Source organism: Perca flavescens, chromosome 14 (genome assembly GCF_004354835.1).
Source record: "Perca flavescens isolate YP-PL-M2 chromosome 14, PFLA_1.0, whole genome shotgun sequence".
NCBI classification, from domain to species: domain Eukaryota; kingdom Metazoa; phylum Chordata; class Actinopteri; order Perciformes; family Percidae; genus Perca; species Perca flavescens.
Window position 1 is genome coordinate 18,481,305 of NC_041344.1, and position 20,308 is coordinate 18,501,612.

The window sequence follows — 20,308 nt, forward strand, 5'->3', positions numbered from 1 at the left end:
CCTATCATGGTCCATGCGAGCTGTGAAGCAGCCCAGCCTGCCTGCACTCCATCACGTCCCTGTCACAAGCCCAGTCGGCAGCTCCCAGCTCCTAATTTGCTGCCTGGAGTTAGCAAGCGGTGGTCTGGCTAGTGTTAAACCACTAGAATGATAAGATCCAGGTCCTCTCCTCTTTAAGTCCTCGTTTTTCCACATGAGCCAATGGGCTCTTTTGTTTGGGGCACAGGGATGACTGTTGGCAGACACACACAGACATCTATGTACACAGGAACACTCATACACACATTCAGATGCCGGAAGAACGCACTCGTGCACACATACACACACACACACCAGCATAGACCTCACCACTTCCTCCAAGCGAAACATAGAAGATGTATGACTTGTCTGCAGCTTGACGCCTGCTGTTGCGTACCTCAACAATTCCTGGAGTGTGTAACAGATGATGTGTGTATTGTGGCAGAGAACATGCCTGGCATGGCTCATAACCATGGGTTGCATAGCCATTCAACATCAGGGAGATGGTCCTGCAGGACAAAGAAAAGGTTATTCAAGACTTCAACTGATTAAGACGATCCTGCATACCAGGTTATACCTGCATTATTCAGGCTCTTTCTTTGTATTTGGCCAACATCTGCATTACGTCACTTTACATTTTTTTGTTGTGCTGTGTTTGGGCATCACACCAATTTAATTTAGAAAGGATCAGCAACCTTTGATTTAATCAGAGCAGTTGCAGAACAATTTGAAGACATGCACATCTCCCATAACTGCAGTAAACATTTTGGCTCTAACTAATAGATACTGTAGTCGCATACAGTACATTAATTTCAAATTGGACCGACTGATTGATTTACAATTCACATGGGGAAAAGTTCACGGTCCAACCAATCAGTTGTATATTTGCTAATCAGTTCCCTGAAGGAAGAAAGTACAAAGTGAGATGGAGAAGGAAAGAAAGCTGCCTATGGGAGCACCGCTGTTCGTATAATTTTATAGATCTGTTTTTGCTGGCTTTGACTGACAGCTGACCAACTTTGTCAGCAACCTTGCAAGAGCTCCCCACTCCTACATCTTTCACAGACCCATATCAATGACCTTCAATTTCAAACACCAAACCAAAATATTGACTGAAAGCTTCCTTTTATCAGGTGCCAGTCTCAGAGTATTTCCCTTCCAGAAAGCATAATGCAGAAAGCATAACAGGTCAGGCCGTTTGCTGCTCCCATGAATCATTCTCTGCAGAAAGGACGATCTTTCAACCCTTGAGTTGTTTCATTACCGGCTGATTAAGTAGTCTAGCCCCATGAAGTGGGGAATCTTGTTTAGCTTGGCCAAGCCTTCCTGACCTCGGAAATTCATGAATACCATATTTACAGTTTTCTTCCAATTGCTAACACACTAAAATGACATGCATAGCACAATTATTTAAACTGACACACAGAGAGCAAAACCTCTTCTCAGGTCTCCAAAAGTCTAAACACATTTTCTGCTTTACACACATTTTTCAATTCTAAATGGCATTTTTTTAAATGCACTGTACACGGTTCTCTGCATAAGACACAACAATCTGACATAAAGTCACATGTTTGCCATTTCAACACACTGCCATTCAAAATGACACTACATGAGCTAATTGGACAATATATGTGCCACCTGGCCAAACACCTCAATGGTTAATTGTTACCACTTCAATCAGGAAATAAACACTATTATGCCTCTTTTTTTATTTATTTTTTCCAATTCATATTCTCTTTGAGCTAGAGCACAGAAGAGCAAAAATATTATAACCTGCCCTTGTACATTTTTGAACGATGAAGAGAGAGCTGCAGAGAAATCATTCTTTGTTAAAGGGGAACGTGTCTTATCACTGAATGAGAAAGACAGGTTCCTAGAGGGTTCTGTTTCTTCGCTCTACAATGGAAGTCACAGTAGACGAATGAAGGTCAACATTGTGTGTCTGGAAAATATAGAGCTCAGTAAGTCAACCTCAGTATGCTTCCAAATAACTTCATCACTGTCTGCCCACATACATGTGTCTATTCATATCTGTCAGTCCTGTCCCTTTTCCTTGTCACTCTCCAACTCTGCCTATTGTGCTGTTTATGAGCCTTATCTGCTGTCTACCTGACTCTTCTTCTGCCTTCCTGCCCTCCCACTCTGTCTCTCCACTCTCCCAGATCTAAACATGTCAGTCCTACTCAATAAGTGTCCAGAGGTCCCCTATGAGGTAACACTCCCAGGGCCTGTTTCATCTCCAAGCAGCTTGCTTGAGATCACATGAATGGCTTTGAAATTGCTTCTAAATAAAAGCAGCTACAAAAGTACCGATTGTGGTATTATCAACAGTTTGAACAGGGCTCACACATCCAAGGCTGCCAGAGGATTTATTTTAATAATGAGATGGAGAGATGCCCTGCGCGTATCACAGCTTGGGCTTTGATTTATGCCGCTGAATGAGGTGATGCCGTAATTTGTGCACGAGGGGAAAACACACACACACAGCCATTTAGTGATAGGTTCCAGTTCTGTTCAGTGGCACTCTCCCAGCCCATCTGGCTTCATTTACAATCCAGTTGGAGTCACACACGAACATTATACTTGGCTGTCTTTATTTTTATTGGTCAGCCTTGATTTATGACCATCAAAGTCCAAAATAATTGGCTGACACTGGATGTCTTTTATAAGTCGTGTTCAGGGGGCAAAGCTTCAGCAGCAAAAAATGCTGGAAAATGAGTGTAAACAGAAGGAATGCATGACGTGATGCCTCGAGAAGGAGCAGTATAGTCTCGGCCACCGAGTTTCTACTTGTGTATTTTTATAACAGGCGCCTCCTTGGCCAGCTATGTATGGTGGTGCCAAGTACTTGTGTACACAGCGTTGGCCAGGTTATGTAACTTCTAGATGAAAAACAACTTTGCCAGGATAGGTTCAATGATGAGAGAAAACACAGAATTGCAGAGAGGAGATAGTGTTTAAAGCTGGAACTAGGGAAAATTACCATATTTTAATGTATGTGTCATTGAAATAATTACAAACAGTGTTTCTGAAATTTTCACATTTGAAAATATAAATTACAAGGATAATGCAGCTATTGTACATATTTTTCCATTTTCAAAAATAGTATTAAACTGTTTTGGACAAATTTGTTGAAACAGCGTAGACCTAGCCTCAAGCTAGCTAGCTTAAAGCTTCCACTTGGGAAGTGAAAGCTTATTAGCCTAGCTTGCTTACTTTGACACTGATTACACTCAATTTTACTTTTTGTTTATGTTGTTGTTGTCCATCCCACATTATACAAAAGGAGGGTCTAGCTAGCATTATCAATCTTGCTTAAGAGGAACGTTTGTATTTCAAAAGAAACTTATAAGAACAAATGCTAAATATCACTGCATCACAACCAAAGGAGTTAATGTATGGAACAGCTGCAGTGAAGAGATGAAATCATGTACAACAATGAGCAATTTCAAGAGACTATTTAAAATGAATATATTGAATGGATATGAAAAGGTCTTAAGGTGATAGTATTGTATACTGATGTTAGGTTCCTGGACCTATATACTAAGTCTAGTATGGATGTGTTATTATTTGATTTACTATAGATAGATGGAAAGGAAGAAGATAGATGGAAAAGAAAGAGAGGAAAAAAAAAAGTAAATGTGTGTGTATGCACGTATGTATGCATCTGTACCTGTTTATACATGGGTATTTGTGAGCTGTAGGTAGGTAGATATACGGTATACGTGTATGTAAAGAAGAATTGTGTTGAATTGTTTTGTATTTAACTAAAGGATAAAAATAGAGAAAGGGGGTAGGACTAGAAAAGTTTGTTTATGAACTTCTTCCTACTCCTTTTTGAACATGGGAATTTCTGAGAAGATTGTGCTGAGGAGTACATGTCATTTTGATTTTATATATGTATATATATATAAATATATATTATATATATATATATATGTGTATGTGTATATATATATATGTATGTATGTATGTATGTATGTATATATATATATATATATATATATATATATATATATATATATATATGTATGTATGTATATATGTGTATATATGTATATATATATATATATATATATACAGTACAGGCCAAAAGTTTGGACACACCTTCTCATTCAATACGTTTTCTTTATTTTCATGACTATTTACATTGTAGATTCTCACTGAAGGCATCAAAACTATGAATGAACACATATGGAATTATGTACTTAACAAAAAAGTGTGAAATAACTGAAAACATGTCTTATATTTTAGATTCCTCAAAGTAGCCACCCTTTGCTTTTTTTGGTAACTCTACAAACCCTTGGTGTTCTCTCAATGAGCTTCATGAGGTAGTCACCTGAAATGGTTTTCACTTCACAGGTGTGCCTTGTCAGGGTTCATTAGTGGAATTTTTTCCCTTATTAATAAAAAAGCAAAGGGTGGCTACTTTGAAGAATCTAAAATATAAGACATGTTTTCAGTTATTTCACACTTTTTTGTTAAGTACATAATTCCATTGAAGGCATCATAGTTTTGATATACATACATACACACACTACTGGTCAAAAGTTTTAGAACACCCCAATTTTTCCAGGTTTTTATTGAAATTCATGCAGTTCAATGTCTTATTGTACTCTGAAATGAAAGAATAGAACACATTTTTTTTTAAGTTAAAAAAATAAATCATGGAATCAATTTATAAACCAAAATGTATTCTAAATTTTTGACTCATCAAAGTAGCCCCCTTTGGCAGATAGAACAGCTGAACACACTCGTGGTATTCTTTCTACAATGGAAATCAAATATTCTTCATAGTAGAGTTGGGAAAGTTCTTCCCAACTCTGTTGCAGAAGTTCCCATAAATGTGTGGCACTTGTAGGTTGCTTTGCTTTCACTTTTCTGTCCAGTTCATCCCAAACCAGCTCAATGTCTGGTGTCCATGTTTTTAAGCTTACCATCTTGTTCTTTTTTGCTAAGGTAGTTCTGGCATAGCTTGGACTTATGTTTTGGGTCATTATCTTGCTGTAGGATGAACCCCTGACCAACTAGGCGCATACCAGAGGGTACTGCATGGCGCTGCAAAATGCTGTGGTAGCCGTTTTGGTTCAGGGTGCTTTTCACTCTTTACAAATCACCGACCCTGGATCCAGCAAAACAGCCCCAGACCATCACGCTTCCTCCTCCATGTTTGACAGTTGATGTCACACACTGAGGAACCATCCTTTCGCCTACTCGACGGCGTACAAAATTCCTGCGTGATGAACCGAAGATTTCATATTTTGATTCATCAGTCCATAGCACCTTCTTCCAGTCTTCAGTAGTCCATTGGCAGTGTTTCTTGGCCCAGGCAAGCCTCTTTTTCTTATTCTGACGTCTTAGCAATGGCTTTCTTGCTGCAACTCGACCTATCAAACCTGCAGCTCGAAGTCTTCTCTTTTTGAAACTGAGACTTTCTTATTACGACCACTATTAAGCTGTGCTTGAAGCTGTTGTCCTGTGAGCCGCCTATCACGCAAGCTGTTGACTCTCAGAAACTTGTCTTCTGATTCTGTTGTGGCTTTGGGTCTGCCAGACCTCTTTCTGTCAGAGTTCCACCCAGTTTCTAAGTGCCTTTTGATGGTGAAGAATACTGTACTCACTGACACCTTGACTTTCTTCGCAATTCCTCTGTAGGAAAGACCAACATTCTTAAGTGTTCTGATGGTCTGTCTCTCTTCCATTGTTAATTGCCTTTTTCCCGCCATTTTTATAGCAACACACTACTTTGTGCAGTACAATACTGTTCAAATAATGCTCACGAGGGTACGGTACCACAGTGTGTTCCAACAACACTTTTATACAAACAGAGGGGGTTGTAAGTAATCCAGACAAGTTGGAACTCCTGTGGGAATTGGTAGCACCAACTGTCAAAGCTTGATCAACCTCCATTGCTGCAGAACAGCTTTACATTGTTAACCCATTTCTTGTTCCCTGAAAAAGGCCTTTTTGTAAAATACTGAAATGTACATTATTTTTCAGTTTTTTGCAGTTCACCTTTGTACCATTTCAAGCTATTCATTGGACTTGAACTGCTAAAATGTCAATAAAAAAACTAGAAACATTGGGGTGTTCTAAAACTTTTGACCAGTAGTGTCAGTAGTATCTTTATGAGGATAGTCTGAGAGACGCTTTTTTGTTCCCTCTCCTCTCCCAATGTCATGTTGTATCTGTTGCAAGAGTTAGGAGAGAGTTGATATGGCGCCGCATATGGCGACTCGGTGTGTTTGTGCATGTTGCTTTAATGCTTTAATGTGACTTGCACCTACGATACCAAGACACATCCCTTGTGTGTGTAAACTTACTTGGCAATAAAGCTTTTCTGATTCTCATTCTGATTCTGATCTAGTGTATATATTATTTTTTACATGTTCAAATAAACTACTACTACTAATCTATATACATGGATCCAGGGTACTCAAAGGTAGTCCTGTAACCTCAGAAAAAACAGTTTTACGGACCTCAGTCATTTTAACCGATCCCTGATGTTTTACTAACCCTAAGTATTTTTTTTGCACAAACTTAACTAGTTGTTTTAACAACGTTTACTACATGTTTAAAACTGTGCCCAATACATTAAATAGAATGGTCACATGATTAAGGTCACATGATTAAACCACCACTGGGCAGCAGTAAAAACAATGGCCATATCGTTCTGGGTGTCTTTGGAAATTGACATATAATGTAATTTAGGTATGAGTTAGTATATCCACGACGTTCCACTCCGGGATTGCTCCGTTTCCGCCGGAAATTCTTCAGGATTTCACTCTTTTCGGCCGGATTTCCGTTACCTTCCGCTTTCTTTGTGTTGGAATTTTAAACTCCAGTCGATTTATGAGGACTATGGTTAACTGGTCCTCGGATCTCTGCAGGGTAAATCCAGACAGCTAGCAAGACTATCTGTCTAATCTGAGTTCTGTTGCACGACCAAAACAACTTTTGAACGTACATGTTCCACCAAAACAAGTTAATTCCCGAGGCTATTTTGCAGCGGCACCGTGGCTCCGTCTGGCGCTTAGCGCCACCCATGATGATTGTGATTGGTTTAAAGAAATGCCAATAAACCAGAACATGTTTTTCTCCCATCCGGGAATGCTGTGTGGACTAGCATGACCCTCCCCTGCAGCGCTATGGAGGAAGGTCTGGCAAAGCGAGACTAGGTATGAATATGTGTTGCGTTATTGTGTCTGTGACATACCTGTGCATGGATGCCACAATACTGCTGGTCACATGCTGGCACATAACCAAGACTGAGATATTACAGTATACCTTACCACCGGTTTTATTATTCTTATTTTAAAATGGTTAAATGTTTTTAATAAATATGGCACGTATTGCTTCATACAAATGCATTTCAAAGATAAACAGATACAATATTTCATATTATTTTAATCTTGCAGCTGATGGCAGATTCTAATTAACAGAGCTTAGGGTGGTTTTAGAGCGAACACTTAACTCATGATGTGAATTTTATGAGCTACTGTATTCTTCCAGCAAATTAATTCTAATGAGCGATGGAGGATTTGAGAGAGCTTGTTTTTCAAGCCTTGTTTTTCAAAGTGTTTCTGTCTTTCCAATGAGACAATGCACAAGTCTTTTTTTTTTTATCAACACAACACATCCTTCTCAATCGCAAGTCTGCAAAACATCCTTGAAAACTCAAACTACAGTAAAAGTTGCTTTGTGTCTCATTCAGGAATGGCAGAGAAACTTGAATGACAAGGGAAAAAAAGTAATAAGCCAACAGAATGAGAGCGGACGAGCTGAGCCAAGCAGCTAGAGACATTTTATTTCTTCTGCCTCCATCTTTTTTTACTTTTTGGAAGGCAGCCTAAAAATGTGCCTGTCGCAGATGTTTGGACAGAAGGTGTTTGCATGCTGTTCATTTATACACTGCCATACGGGACACAGTATGACCACCACAATAACCAGTAAGTAACACTCTCCATGTGCACAACGCCTCGCCAACTTCTACCTTCTGTTTTTGGAGGGAACGTGTACCCCCGTGGATTGAGACGTACCTTGAAGCTCCTGACTTGCCCCTCCGCCACTGATAATGACGCCGCGATGGTAATGGATTTTGCATTAGCGATGTGTTTGGGAGGGAAAACAGTTTTTACCAAGCCTCTACCGAATATCTGTGTGTGAATGCGTGCACAGGTGTAAACATCTGTGCACGCACAGATTGTTGTAGACCAGAGCTTGTCAAAACTCCCACACATGCAAACTTCTTCATGACATGGTAGCTTTGCTCTGCTATGCTCTACTGCAGAAAGCTATCCGGGCCATCTGTCATTCTACCCATGAAGGTGAACAGACTGTGTGCCTGAACCAGTTCCAAGTTTCTCATGCTACCACTCCCACTACATATTGCAGGGGTATCACTGTCACCAGCTTTATGCTCCATATTCATCAGTTTCAGCAGTTTGTCAGAGTTCTACCATCAACATTGCTCCCTCTCAAATGACCCCAAAATACAGCCCTCTCATGAACAATGAAGTATTGAAACATCCAGTATGCCTAAGTTGAGTACGTTACTTATCCAGAGTAATAAATGAAATAGACAAGACTCTATAATATGGTGTGTCTATTTAATGAAAGGTGCAGTATGGAACTTGTCTGTATGTGAATTAAACACGCCTCGTGTGTCCATCTTACCAAACCATTCGTCGTGTGTTTGTCTGAATCATCTGCCATGCCGTGTGAAGACAACACTTCGGTTCAGGAATTCATCTAACCAGTACAGTGGAGATGAGGCAGACTTGCGCAACTCCAAACGTATGCTGTTCATTTTTTTTATTTTTTTATCCTTGAGCCATAGTTTCCTGCTTGAAATCTGTAATTATTTAGCAGAGATGAATGAATGTTGCATTAAGCTCACACAAACGCTGCATGTGAGTTCCACAACTCCCTGGACACACAAGCGTCATTTTGAGGCCATGAAAATATACAGTTCTTCTAACAAACATTTTAGTTTGCATTGTTTTTTCTTTTACTTGCAGCCTATTATTTGCACTGACTTGTTCACTGGCCCAGTTTCACACAGCTGAAGGAAAAACTGGCAGCATGTAATGCCCCAAACTCGTATCCCTGCAATAATGAGGTTTAGAATTTAAGTTTATGATTAAGAATAATAAGACTTGACATTATTAAAGTATAGGTGCTAGTGCACTTTCTATTAATGTGATCTTCATAACTAGTTTTGATTCTAGTAGTGTAAATAGATCTTTATAGTACTACATTAAGGGCTATAAAAGTTCATGCCTGTTTTAAACCACTGATATTGGTAAAGAAATCTTCCAGTCTAGGAGTAATTGGCTTCAGTAATTAAGTGAAGTCAATGTGGGAGCAGGGCAATTTCCTCACTCAAAGCAGTCTGCCCCCATTGCCAGACATGTTGCTCCTTACTTGCGAAGAGAAAAGACGCTCCAGTTAATTTCCTCGCAAATGCATTAAAGGAATAGCACGACATTTTAGGAACTATGCTCACTCGCTTCTTTGCCAATAATGAAATGAGAAGATTAATTCCAATCTCATGTCCATATGAACAAATACAGCCAAGAGCTGGTTAGCATAGCTTAGCATAAAGACTGGATGCAGGGGAGACAAGTTAGCCTCGCTCCAAGTTGGTACAAATTCTGCCTACGAGCGCCTCTAAAGCTCACTAATTAACATGTTATCTCATTTATTTTATCAATGGAAAAAACAAACCAAAGTGTAAAACAACATGTTGCAGTTTAATAGGGCGTTATGTGCTGAAATATTTCTTGGCCAGATACAGTGAGATCTTGCTGTCATGTCAACTGATTTAAAACCTGATTTTACAAAAAAGTAAAGACAAATTTAGAACCACCTGTTATGTCATGTGTCAATCAGATGGGTATTTAAGGTTTACCTACTACTTTTTACCTACTCCTGCATGTAACTGACCTCACACAAGCAGGATTGGGTTATAAAAAAATATATAGGTGGCAGATATGAAATTTAACTTCTACTGAATTACATTATACTTGATTTTACTTCCAGTGTCATTTTTCTTTCATCACAGTCTGTACTGAGCTCAGTGTTAGAGGGAAAAACTATTATATGCAATTGAATAGGCTTTTCCCTGAATAACCACTGTGTCAGAAAAGTCTTTCAGTACTGCAGGCCTGTGAATATGCATCGTTCTGTTTTTAGTGGGAGCAATCCAAGCACCAGTGAATAACACTCTTTGTTGAGGGAGCCAAACCTCTCACTAAAATTCAATTTCTGAAACTACGTGAATAAAAGACCTCAAGAAGAAATGTGAAAGTCAGACGGTCAATGTTAGGTTCAAGGATTTCATCATTCAGGCAGTGGAGAGAAAGGTTTCTATAGAGTCCAAGCCTTTGTTAGTGTTCTAAGATTCACTTATTTGAATACATTTCTGACGTTTTGATTAATAAAACCTCTTTTAAGTCGTGCTTAAGATGGAAATATGAAGGTGACAATATAATATGCCTTTAGCTCAAAGAAAGTTTCCAATATGTGTGTGATTCCAGCACAAAAGGATGACTTGGAGTGACTTTTCTGAACAATGCAGCTGCCACCATTTACCTTCTATTGTCTGCTTTTCCATAGGGGAAGAAAAGGAAAAAAACAACCATTAGAATTGAACACATTGCACATTTGTTTACCCCCACATATCTCTCATTGAGATGCAAATGCTCCCCTCTACCCCCACTCAAACAAAAAAAAAAAATCAGTTATTAAAATTCAGGTAATGTATTCCTGTTTCTGAATTCTATTTGAGAAACGTTATTAATTTCATATATCAAGTTCGGAACGGCCATCTGTTCGCTGCGCACCGCTGCACCTCCCTCCATCTGCCCCTGAGTTCCCTGCGCGTCGTTCTGCCGCCACCGGCTCCAAGTTTTTATGCACTCTGGCTTTTTGATTTGTCACTCACCGCCGCCTAGGCACATGTGACCGGGCCCAGGATGGCAGGGGCCTGGTGGGGGCATTCGGCGGTATCAGTGATGGTGACATCTCAGGTGACTCAAGGCACTGCTGAGGTTGAATTAGTGACTGTGTCCAGCTGTAACCATGGCTGTCACCTCCTGACACCACTGAACCAACTGTGGTTGCATTTCTCCCTCCTCTTCCTCCTCTGTTATTCTCTTCACCTCACTTCCTCTTCTCTTCCCTGCTTTGTTTTCATCTCTGGTCTCTTTTCTTCCTCTTCGTCTTCCCTTCTTTGTTCAACTCTCTCTCTCCCCACGGTGTTCTCTTCTCCAGCTACAACGCCTCTTTCCTCCCTCCCTCTCTTCCTCCCTCCCTCCCTCCCTCCCTCCCTCCTTTCTGTAAGTGGAGGAAGCAGATTGTGCAGTCGGCACAGTGCAACGTGTCCCTGCCACAGTTAATTTAGCATCTGTGCCTTCATGAATATGAATACATTTACACGTCCAGGATATAATTAGGTGGTGGAGTGTGGAGAGGGTTCACAACTCTCCAGGTGGGGGGAGGGAGAGGGAGGGAGAGAGAGAGAGAGAGAGAGAGAGAGAGAGAGAGAGAGAGAGAGAGAGATTGGAGGAAGAGAAACAGAAAAGAGATGGAAGTGGGAAAGAGGAGCAGGTAGGGCTAAAACAATCTCCCAGGCTCTGTGACCTCTGTCGCCCAGCTAAGCACTCACATCAATCACACAGAAATGGCTGGAACTGCATGAGGCGGTTTGCCTGGCACGGAGATGCAGATGCAGATCCAGGCTGTGAGGCCTCTTCAGCTTACAGCAGAATGTGCAGTTGTGATGCTGGTTGATGATCGCCTGCAGGCTGTGTGTCTGTGTGTGTATATGTTAGAAAGGCACAGGTTGCATATGTTCAGGCTTCTGGCGCAAGTCTATCTAGAAGCTTGACATGATGATAAAGTCACTTGGAAATATTGATGAGCGTCCAGTTTGGTGGATTTATGTTTGCATCTCTATGTTTTGCAGGTGATAGTTCAGTTTTTGTCGGACTGTTGCTCTCAGCGTGCACTGGGGTGGTTTGCAGCAAATTGTTAAGTATTTGGAATGGAATCTTAAGTCATGGTCATGGTGAAGAAGATGCTGAGGCTGTGGGCGACACTTTTGACTTTTCCGTCTTCAAAAGTGGTCACAAGCTTTGGCTAAAGAACGAAAACAAACAAGTTTTGCTTGGCAGGGGTCAGGGCTTATCCTCTGAGGACAGAGCAGGGCTTTGATATTAAAGATGAGAACTGCCACATTGTAATAATAATGACAATAATAACACATTTATTTATTTTATTTATGTAGCATTTTGCATGGTACTCAAAGACACTAAAACCAGCACATTTAGCACATTAGAAAAAGGAAGCTCTAGGAAGCTAGTTGAAATGATTTGGGCAGGTTGATTTAGATATTTCTTGTACACTTCCCTGTGGAGTTACTTCAATAACACATCTGGATCCCCAAAGAGAAGTTGGAGGGTGTAGCTGGGAAAACTGATTTTTGGGCTTCTCTGCTGCCTCTGTGATCAGCCAAAAATGGATGGTTGAATATCTGGACGGTGTGTGTATATGTGTATTTACTGTAATTATATGTTGTTTTATTATTTGTATACTACGTTTACTCACATGAGGCACAGGTGTCTATTTTTGCACAAGTGTATAATGCAGATTGCTCTCATTTTGCGTGCTGCTTTGTTTGTCTCAGTAAAAGGTGGTTAAGAAGCTCAGCTTGGCACGCAAGTCCATAAGTCATTCACACTGTGTAATGGTTTATTTGCCAAAGCGCTGTGCTATTTAGGCACCGGGGAGGCACAGTCTCCAAAATGTTTAATGTTGTGTAGTTTAGCCATATGCCACTGTTTTACAGCAAGCATTGCCTGTGTCATTACACCCCGGTGCATTGGACACTTTCCATAATGGATCCATAACGAGAAGTTGCTGCAAATGAATAGCCAAACATCTTTGGGGATGTTTGTTTAACACAGGTGTTACCCTTCAGTAAATATGATGGCGAGAGGCCGTATGACAAGGGAAGCTGCCAGACAGAGGTTGGTGTTTTTTTGTGTGGAGCTTTTCTTCTGTGGAGTCGGTAGGGAGGAAACTTGGAGCTCTGAAAGTCGAGTTTTGCATTCACTTCTTGTCTCGGTTCCATCCTGACTGTCATGACAAAACCGCTCCTTCTAACCAGCTTTCACAAGTGAGTGATTTGAATGAGGGAATGTTTTGAAGTGATACGACAATCTCCTCATCCATAAAACACTACATCACTCCGGAATCAGAGATGTCCTTCAAAGTGAAAAAACAACATTATCTTTAAGGTTAAAAGTCTGTGATAGAACCTGCACACTGTGCCCCTCTGTTCCTCGCCAAATTCTCGCCAGGGGACCAAGCAAGGTAATTGATTTTGGATGCAGTCATGCAGGGGTAGTCCCAGCCACCGCAGATAAGAAAGAATTTCAAATCAAAATTATGTCTGCACTATGCATATGAATCAGATCAGGCCTAATAAAATAAAGGTATTAGCGGCGAGGGAGGGAGAGAAGTAATTAAAGCAGCTCACCAGGCGACGCTCTCGCTTCGCTCTGGAGGTCTCGGTACCACGGGGTGAGTTAAAGAACTTGTAGCTTTTAACAGGAGGCGCAGAGGTCAACTGACTTTGACTTTATTCCAACTTTTCAACAAGGGTTCACACTAAGGTTAACTAATGACAAGTTTTCCATTATTCTCCGTCATATCACATACTGTGGTAAATTATATAAAAATGATTTAACACAGGAGTAGATCAATTGTAGTAGAAATTGCTGTTGTGTATTACATGTAATGCACACTTGAGGTCTTCAGAGGTCCAAAAAGAGACTCGGTATAAAAGGAGGACAAACCCGGACTGAATAGACCCCAGGGTAATTAGACCCAATCCATAATGTGGTTGACCTTAACAGACAAATAGTAGGAGAACCCCAAGACTGCCCGCAGCATGATGTGCCGGCAATGGTCGCAGTGGTTGAAAACGGAGGAAATACATGTCGATTTACCCAAGTAATTATTGCAGTCACTCTCTGTCTAGCTTTTTAAAACAACTCTCCTCCTCTCCTGCGATGATTTTGACGCACCAGTGGATTCGCTCAGGTATTATTGACACACAAACCTGAGACCCGTGGGGAAAGAACAGAAAGTCTTTCCATGCCCATTTAGAGAATTCTGCTAGGTTACAGGCAACTTAATGGACCTGTGGTGACCTCTTAATGCAGATAGATTGTTCATTCGATGCTTGAAAAAACACTGCAAAAGACGGTGTTACTTTAAGCATGAACGTTTATCTGTCCTACTACATATGTCCCCTTTCTATAGGTCAGGGGTCAATTTAAGCTACATAATAGCACCCTTTTATCAGTAGAAATTCAAAGCCTTGTTCAAAGAGGTCAGGGCCATTTGGGGCCTGAGCCTCTGCCCAGCTGTTCCCATGTTACCTATCCTGCTGTCTCCTGCCTTGTAAAACGCACCCCACATTTGAACATGCATGGGGCATAGGACACTATCTGTCTCCTTCTGGCCTCTCGCTCCTATCAACAGAGGATTGACCAGCCATTTTGGATGTCCGGGTGGAAGTCATTCTCTATGTCTATGGTCTGTACGTTCTCTGAGGGGAAAAAAGGATTATTCACCCTTCTCACACACTCTGTCTTCCTCTCTCTCTCTACTCCCCTCAGGGCTTGCCTTTGAGTGTGTCCCTGGATGCTCTTCCAGTGCCTTCTTGATCTTGACCCATCTGTCATTTTTTTTTAGCATTTCTTGTTTGTCTAACTTTCTTTTGGTTACTCCTATCATATTCCCTTTAAACCTACCTACAGTTTTTTCTTCTTCTGTCTTACCCCTCTTCTTCTCACTCTTTGGCATGTTGTGCCTTGGGGACCCACCTACACACACACACACACACACACACACACACCCCACACCGCACCCCACAGCCTTCGCATATAGAAAACAACAGGAAAGGAGTCCAGGATAGCAAGGTCACCAGCATGCCAAGATGTTAAGGTATTCTGTGTGTGTGTGTGTGTGTGTGTGTGTGTGTGTGTGTGTGTGTGTGAGAGAGAGAGAGAGAGAGAGAGAGAGAGAGAGAGAGAGAGAGAGATAAAGACAGAGAGAGAGAGAGAGAGAGAGAGAGAGAGAGAGAGAGAGAGAGAATAAAACAGCAAGTGGGGAGAATGAAATTGAATGGTGCAATGAGCACATTTATGAATGTCTACACACATGTTCTATATGACAGCGTAGATGGACCTCTTTTTATCCCTACTGGATTTTATCTGCTGGCTCCATAGACTGTTAATATGCTCCAGAATCCATCCAATCCAATTTATTCCGTCCTTCACCCTCGCCGAGTCATTTACGCCTACTCTAATTTCCGTATCATTTAATTCTGCTCCCTATCTTCATCTCCCCCATTTTCTCCTGACACCACATTTAGAGTTGTGATCTAGAAAAAAAAGGACAAAAAGAAAAAGTTGCCAAAGACACACATTCCATGGTTTATAGCTGCACGATGTGTTAATGCAAGTTCAGGAGTGGAGACAGGTGACTGGTGAATGTCACCTTGGTTTTCCTGCAGGTTGGCTGTTTACAGTAAAAGTCTAATTTTTTCCAATCCCTCATACGGCAAAGTCAATCATAGTCAGTCCCAAATTTACAGAAATCCTAAACTAAAGTTCAATGAATTGTTAAAGTGCAGTAATCAAAATCCACCATTGCGGGAATATAAGAACAGTATATAAGCCTGCAGAAACTCACTTATTTTTGGTTTCTTATGTTATTAAAGTATGACAATAAGCATATTCTACTGTTTCACAATTTAACTGGTTAAAATCTGAAAATGAATGTTAATGTGGGGACAGCACAGCTGGTCCAAGAACACTTAGATGACCTCCAAAAGTTGTTCCTTTGTCCTGGGAGAGAGTGAATGTGCCAAGTCCCAATCTTGTGTGCCCTGCGAGCGAGCGCGAGGCCTGCCAGCGATGCCAGTTCAGAGACAGGTAGGAGTTCTGCAGGCCATCTGGGAAAGCTCCAGTAGGATCCTGGGAGGGCACGGCGCTCTGAAAGTGCAGCATAATCATAAACACAAAGGCACAACCAAACACAATGAGCACAGGCACATGAACACACCGGGACTCAGAAAAGTTCCAAACGCATGAAGAGCTTTAACTTAAGACAGAGTTTAAATATACCAGAAAAATCTAACTAATAGAAAGTGATTTAAAAAAAAAACAATTGTGATGGTTCATTCACTTTGAAAATACATTAGTGAACTAAACTTATACTCCTAATGTACTTTGGCTTTCCAGAGCACTCTGGTTGTGTTTTCTTTTGCAGCTTTAACCCAAAAAAACCATCCTTCAATAGGTTTATCACATGAAAATGATTCAAGGGATGAAAGAGAATTTTTAAAACGCCAAAGTCAATTTATTTCTCTTAATGGTCAATTTAAGCGGTACTTAGGACTGTATTGCTTTGAAGTCTTTGAAATTTTAATGATGACCTTGATTCTTGTGTGAAGCACATCAATGTTTCTCGCTGACGTTTAAAGGCCTCTGCACATAAATGACTAACGTTTGGATTTCAATAACATCCCCAAGGACACCAGTGGGTGGTGGATGTGGTAATTAATTACTGAGTGAAGATGTAAACATTCTTTTAGAAGTCACATTTTAAGTAAACTGGTTGTGTTTGTTTTACCTTGATGAGCTGATTTGGATTGCCTGACATCTGAATTTAAAGGAAACACTAATGTCAAATAGATTTAATAGCACAGAGACATAAAAAAAAAAAAAAAAAAAAAATGGGAAAAGGACACTTCCACTGCTTCTAATTTATATATTAATTACCATGTGTGCCTGTTGGACCTATGTGGACCCCCCCCCCCCAGCCATCTTCACTTAATGTAGTCAATAATCGTAATGGTGTGATCAGTGCGGCCCCTGTGAAATGGATGCACAGCTGTGACTGCTTCATTTCACTGCTGGGAAAGCTGGAGGAGGCGAAGAGGAAAAAGATGAGAGATTCTAAGGGGGACTAGATCAAAATTAGATTAAGGGATGGCTGGATGGATGGATGGATGGATGGATGGATGGATGGATGAGTAAGTGATGGAGTGAGTGAAAGGCATGCATGGAAGCTTAAGATTTCATTTAGAAAAGTGTAGAGGAATAACAAAGTCTCTGTTTTACAGCGTAACAGATGGGAGGATTGATGGAATTATGGGAGAGTAGAGGTGATGAGGATAGAAGGGTATATATAGCAGAGGAAAGGGGGGGATGGAGTACTCTTAAAGCTTAGCGGCATCCCGGCATCCCAGAGGAAGGAGATTAATGGCGTGTGCCTCTCTGTCACAGTGGCACTTTGTGCCAAGCGCCCCTTCGTAAAGCACACCCTCCACATCTGGCAAGTGTGGGGCATGGGGCACCGACACTTCTCATCCCTCTCTTTCTGTGTTTCTCTGGAGGTAGAAAGTTACTCTTGGCACAACGATACAGTGTGTAAACTGCTATGGTAAACTAAAAATTTTCATATTCTGACTAATAATTTGTTATCTGTGTTTTATCTGTGCTACTGAGATGATAATGTGATATGCCATTATGAGGACAGCTTTTTTAAACAAGTTCCTTTGTGTTCACCAGATGTATATCTGTCAATTAAAGCACTTAGTAACCAACCTATTGGGAATGGTGTTCCATGTTTCCCTCATGTACACAGTAATACAATTACCTTGTTAGGATAGGATAGGAGTGCTCTCATGTTGAATACAAATGAATACGAACAAGTATATGGTTTTGGTTGTAGTGCATGGCTCAGGCTATCGTCATCAAATCCTCTGCATTTATTCCAACCATATCTCCAACGATGTTTATGTACAACTGACTTGCTTTGCCAAACATGTTTTGGAGGATCTACTGCCTTGATTACATTTATTGGCAACATGTTTCCAGTCCTGGATGAGTGGCATTCTCATGCCGCATAGAAGTTGTAGGGAGTACTGTAAGTCAGGGTAAATAGTGGCATTACTAAAGCACACAGCGTCAAAACCAAGGCTGAGACATGCCTGTGTGTAGGCACAGGTTCACGGAGGTCGTTGTGTGGTTGTTTCTTATATACTGTACTTGTACAACAGTTCGTTTTGAATGGTGTATACGTTTGTTCTCTTTTTTTTTCTTTGAGGACTTTGAGGCCTCTCAAAACATCAAACCATGACAATGCACATCTCATACATTCCTTCATGTCTAATTCATTTCTACCACAGAAGGTTTGCAAAGCTAGCCTAGAAATCTAGACGTGCCCTAGCGGCAGCAAATGTAATTTGCAGTCTAGCAACTCTCCGTTGGCTTGCGAGCTGGAAAAACCAAATTCTGGTCAGGCCAATCACATCATGTATAAAGTCGGTGGGCGGGTTAAACATAAGGACGACAGAGTTGTGAATTCCCTGCTACTTGAAAACAAAGAAGATGGCTGCTGCTGGCGAACAGCGGTCTTTGGAATCGGCTTTGGCCGCGAGTCTGGAAGACTTGGAGTTAAGCACTGAAGTCATTCTTAAAAAAGGAAGATGTGTTCGGAGTTTTGCCGACCAGATATGGCAAAAGTTTAATCTATCAACTAGCGTTGCTCTGGTTGGCTGGTTGTAGCGTGCAGAGGGAATTTGAAAGACAACCGTTTATCCCGCCCCTCGTATTGAGCCCTGCCAATGGTGAGTTCCCAGACCCAACTTGATGTGGGTCTGGCTTGTCAGGCTATTGCAAATATGTTTACAGGAATCTTCTAAGCATAATTCCAGTTTGAGACCAGGGTTTGAACGATGCGTCCCATGTTCTGTTAGGTTGAGCCTACACTTGGTTAAAGTTAGGGAAAGATCCTAGTTTTGGTTAAATATTGAAAGAGTCAATGCAACTTCTCAAACTTGAAGTCAGTGTTAAGTTCTTCAAAATAAAACTAAGACCATCTTAACCTGACTTTAACGAAGGGTTACTTTGCGAAGCTGAAGTTTTCTTAGTTCAGATGTTCAGTCTGAGCTGTTTGTGCTGCTCTACTGGTTTCCAGCTAAACCAAGTGCAACTTAAGGATTTGAACTCTGAAAGCTGTGTTTGACCAGCCAAATGGCAACTCAGAGATTTCAATTGAATGCTGTATTAGAGGTGTTGAAATGTGTGTGATTGGTGGTGAGAGGTGAGCAAAGGGCAATGTGTATATGTATGTATCTGTGTGTGTGTGTCTATTTGTGTGTGATGGGTTTAAGGTTTTACAGCACAAAAACAGTATGTAGCAGGATATGTTGGCATATATGTTACTGAGCACTGAATGTGTGTGCCCTCGCAGCCATGTGTGTGTAACCTATTTGAGGGTTGGAGGCGATCAGTCTCTGGTGGATTACTGTCGGCGCCGGAGAGCGGGTGCGTTTGACGGATCGGCCTCCCCCACACTCGGGACACTGCATTCCTACACAGATGGCGTAATTAACGGGAGGCGAGCCAGGGAGGGAAATTTATCTTTGATCAGCACCTTCGCGCCAGATTGTCATCTATGTTAATATGATGATAGCATCAGTGCGCACGCGTGTACACACTCACATGCACACACAGCAAGAGATGGATGGTGATAGAATAGAGGCTAGGCAGCAGTCAGCCCTGAGGATATAGGGTTACACACACAGACACACACACACACACACACACACACACACACACACACACACACACACACACACAGTCTTCTCCTAATCCTTTGTTCACGGCATGGAACTGCACTCCCCCGCTGTGAGGAGAGCTGGGATGATCTGTAGAGGGTGCCTCAGACAGAATCACACACACACACGCACACGCACACACACACACACACACACACACACACACACACACACAAACACACAAACTGCATTTGTATGCAATGATCAAGATTATTTCACTCGAAAATGCCACTACAGTTTTTTGTCTTGAAAATCTAGTATGAAAATCCAAAACAAACTCCTACATAACCGATTGTGTAAAATATTCTTTTCATGAATATGAATATTTTGTCTTGAAATTTAAAGAATTTGAAAATTATTAGATGAAAGCAACATGAGCAAACCATGACAGTTGGTTGTGTGTGTGTGTGTGTGTGTGTGTGTGTGTGTGTGTGTGTGTGTGTGTGTGTGTGTGCGTGTGTGTGTAATTGTTGTCACAGATGAGCTCTGCCATGTGCATACTTTCACCCCAGTGAGATATTAAGAGTAATGGCGTGTAGGTGTAATGGCATGTGCCATAACATCGGGGCTATGGGGCAGCCG